The sequence below is a fragment of the Lygodium microphyllum genome, chromosome 2 (assembly GCF_053477565.2).
Source record: "Lygodium microphyllum isolate KBCC chromosome 2, Lygodium_microphyllum_v1.1.10, whole genome shotgun sequence".
NCBI lineage: Eukaryota > Viridiplantae > Streptophyta > Polypodiopsida > Schizaeales > Lygodiaceae > Lygodium > Lygodium microphyllum.
Genome location: NC_141136.1, coordinates 189,043,105 through 189,047,302, shown reverse-complemented (window position 1 = coordinate 189,047,302; position 4,198 = coordinate 189,043,105).

The following is a 4,198-nucleotide window of genomic DNA, read 5'->3' as shown; positions in this document are numbered from 1 at the left end:
ATGTATGATGGCTACTGTGGCTACTTCCAGATTCACATTGCAGAGGAGGATCAAAAGAAGATCACTTTCATCACACCATGGGACTGTTTTGCCTTTCAAGTCATGCCCTTTGGTCTCACAAACGCCCCAATAACCTTTCAACGATTCATGAATATGGTCTTCCAACCTTACTTTGGTAAGTCCATAAGGGTTTTCATAGATGACTTTTGTATTTACAGCTCAAGGAACATACATCTACGCAAGTTGATGAAGGATTTACTCGCTTAGCTAGGTTAGGTGGACAACTAAATAAGGATAAATGTCATATTGGGGAAAGCAAGGTTACACTACTAGGGCATGTAGTGTCAATTGAAGGAATTGAGGTAGATCCAAAAAAGGTAGAAACATTGCTAGCTCTACCTTCCCCAACCTCCATAAAAAAATTAGCCTCCTTCTTACAAAAGCTAAGATATTTGGGTAGACTTATACACTTACTCTCTCAGGCTATATATCCCCTGCAGCAACAACTGATACACCAAGAAACACTTGTATGGAGTGAACAAAGTGAAGGACATTTTAAGGAGATAAAGAAAATGTTGGGGTCACTTCCTATAATCCTCCAGCCTTGTTGGGAAGAAACATTCTTTGTAAACCCTAGCATGGGAGAAGAGGCCATTGTATTTTGCCAGCCACCTCATGAAAGCCTCAGAGAAGGCTTACACCTCCATGGAACAACTAGTGTTGGCCCTCATGTTTGCAGTAACCAAATTTAGGCCATATTTGCTTCCAAAGAGGTTTGTGATCATCACTATGGAGGATATGTTTCCCTATGCACTACAACATATGGAAATCTCTAACAAAATAGCAAAGTGGGTGGTCCGACTTCAAGAGTTTGATTATACAGTGCAGGTTGAAAAAAAAACTTGAGCATGCTTGGCTGATATTTTGACAAACATGTGCTATGAGAAAAATCTCAGGGTGAAAAGAAAGGACCTTCCACCACCCCCATCCATAAAGACTCTTGTAGATGCTTATAGCCTCTACTTTGATGGTGCATACAAGAGAACTAAGGATAAGAGGATAAGGCAGCCATAGGCATTGTTGTTTTCTCTCCTTTAAGAGAGAAAATCTATGGTGAAGGAATCATCTTGGAAGGTGTCCACTCTAACAATGAGGCAGAATATCAAGCTTTAATTCATGGTCTTTGTTGGTGTCTTAGTAATTCAATAGAGAGGTTGAATGCTTTTGGAGACTCCATGCTATTGGTAAGGCAGATGCAAGGTACATGGGCATGCAAAAATACAAACCTCTCTAGTAAAATGAGAGAGGCCAAATCTCTTATGAGAAGATTTAGGGAGGCACAAGTACATCATGTGCCAAGAGACCAAAACAAGGATGCCAACCATCTAGCATCATCAAAGCTGAACTAGTCAATGGTGGGAGCAGTGGCTATCAAACCCCCACTTTAGCAAGGCAAGGAAGACTTAGAAGATATTCTACACCTCTTAGAGCAAGGAGAAGCTCCCAAACACTTGACTAAGAGAGAAAGACAGTGGCTAGCTCGGAAGGCTACAAGATATTGCATGGTAAATGATAGTTTGTATTGTCTTGGTAAGGATGGTGTGCTTAGGAAAGTGCCTTCAAAATGGAAAATTGATGAAATCTTAAAATCTTGCCATGATGATGTGTGTGGAGGCCACTTTGCACATGACATCACAAGTAGAAAGGTTCTACAAGCCAGCTTTACTTGGCCCAGTCTACACTGAGATGTCAAATATTGGTGTCAAACATGTGAAGAATGTCAGAAATTAGGACCACGACGGCTCATAGCAGAACCCGAAACCCCAATCAAGGTGTATGGATCCTTTGAGAAGTGAAGAATTGATGCCATAGGGCCTCTACCACGCACTCCATCAGGAAAAGAGTATATTATCATGGGGGTAGATTACATGACTAGATGGGCCGAAGCTATGCCAACTAGAAGAATCACTGCTAAGGAAGTGAGTAAATTCATCTTTGACCACATTTGTTGTAGGTTTGGTACCCCTCTTGAAATACTATCAAATAGAGGACCAAGGTTTAGAGCTAATGTGGTGGGTGAACTCATGCAAAAGCTAAATATTCAACGACGACACTCTACCCCTTACTACCCTCAATGCAATGGATTGGTGGAAAAGGTAAATGGAATGATTTGTAAAATCATTAGCAAACAGGTACATTCAAGGCCCCGGGATTGGGACAAGCACCTTAGTGGAGATCTATGGGCTTACAGAACCTCCTTCAAAACCATGTTAGAGTTCACACCTTTTCATCTAGTTTATGGACAAGAGACTCTTTTGCCTATTGAGGTGAAACTAGCTAGCCTTCGGGTATTAGGTGGCACAGTAGGCTCTCAAAAGGAGAAGTTACACCAAACATTACTCGACCTAGAGAGGCTACAATTGGATCGTGAAGAAGCCATCAACCACTACTCCTAGGAAGCTGAGAAGCGTAGAGAAAAGTTCAATAAGAAGCTAACAGATTAAAAAATCAAGGAGAGATCTTTAGTGCTTTGATATGACAATTGCTTTGATAAAAGAAAGGATGGCAAGTTTCTCTATCGGTGGGAGGGACCGTTTTGGGTCACAAAAAAATTAAACGATGGCTCCTACAAACTTCAAGACATTGAGGGAAAAGTGCACAAGACTAGGGTAAATGGATGGCGCTTAAAACCCTATCACATCAGGGTGGGGTCAGCTTAAGATACCAAAGAGTATCTAGAGGCATAAATACCTCTAGCCAGGTTGGGGGGGGACTATATGATTCGAGAAAAAAAAAATATTTTTTTGTCTAACACTTTATTGATTTTTTGTACATTTGGAGGTTTGAAATAAAGAAGAGGGTGGGAACAACCTCTTGGAAAATCCATGAAATCATTGGATGGAAATATTTCATGGACCGGTTTACTAGGGGGGGTGAAGAGTAAAGATCAATGGAGGAAGGTGAATGAAAAATGTGTAATGTGAAAAGAAAAGACATGAAATGGATTTGGAGCTATCCAAAGGGCATGTGAGGCTCATAATGTCATGGCTTTGGAGCCTTATGATAATTCAAACAAATGGGACCCTTCTTGAAAGCATTAGTGGAAGAAAAATCGGGCACATGATTTTATAAGATTGTGTAAAAATACTTCCACTCTGATCCAAAAAAACTTTTCAACATGAAAGTTGTAGCAAGTGAGCTGAAGTTTTGGCTGGTATTTTTTAATAATTTTTTGGAGCTATGAGTCTAGAGATATGGCCAAAATGGTGGATGCCAATATTTTCCAACTGCGGTGGAGACCACCTCCCAATTTTATACACACCCACACTTTCTTCTCCACACTTAACACTTCCATAAAACATCATTCATTAGACTCCAACCCTTTCCCCTCTCTTCTCCTCTCTCTCAAGCTAATAAACCATTAGAATTCCCCTCCTAAATCACCCTCAAATCATCCTTAATTGTACTAGTAATGTATGCATTCTCACTACTTTCTCTCCATTATTCCTAGATATGATCTTATTTTATGAAGATTCTCTATATTTTTTTATAGGAGAGCTCTTGGACTCAAGCTATGGGGGGGAGAATGGAGACAACTCACCTATGATGGAACTTGATTAATTACAAAATTGGTCAACAAAACATCTAGATGGAGCTTCCACATTGGTGGAACTGCCTTAATGCAGCTTTGGTGGTGTTAATTCCTATCCTATCTTAACCTCCTCCCTAAACACCCTCAAGGCCTATATAAAGAGGCATTCTCCTTTGTAATTTGCAAGAGAGAGCCAAGAGGCCTTCTTCAGTCCTATTGAGCCTTTTCCATTCTCTCTCATGAGCTTATGCAGTTCATTCCCTTACTATAGCTTATGCATGCTCTACAGTGTAATAAGCCTATACTATTGGTGTCCATATTGTGTATATTGGTTATGTCTTGAGGGTTCTCCATCTCTTATGCCCTCTTAAGTTTTATTGATTCATCAATTTTTTGTAGTTCTCTCTCTCTCTCTCTCTCTCTCTCTCTCTCTCTCTCTCTCTCTCTCTCTCTCTCTCTCTCTCTCTCTCTCTCTCTCTCTCAGTTTTCCTCTCTTCTCCCTCACAAGCTCCTCTCCCTGTTGCATAGCGTCCTAGTCCGCTCTTCCATGACTAGGTGGTGCCCTTACCTCATTCACTTTGCGGCAGAAGGGAGTTTGGCATAGTA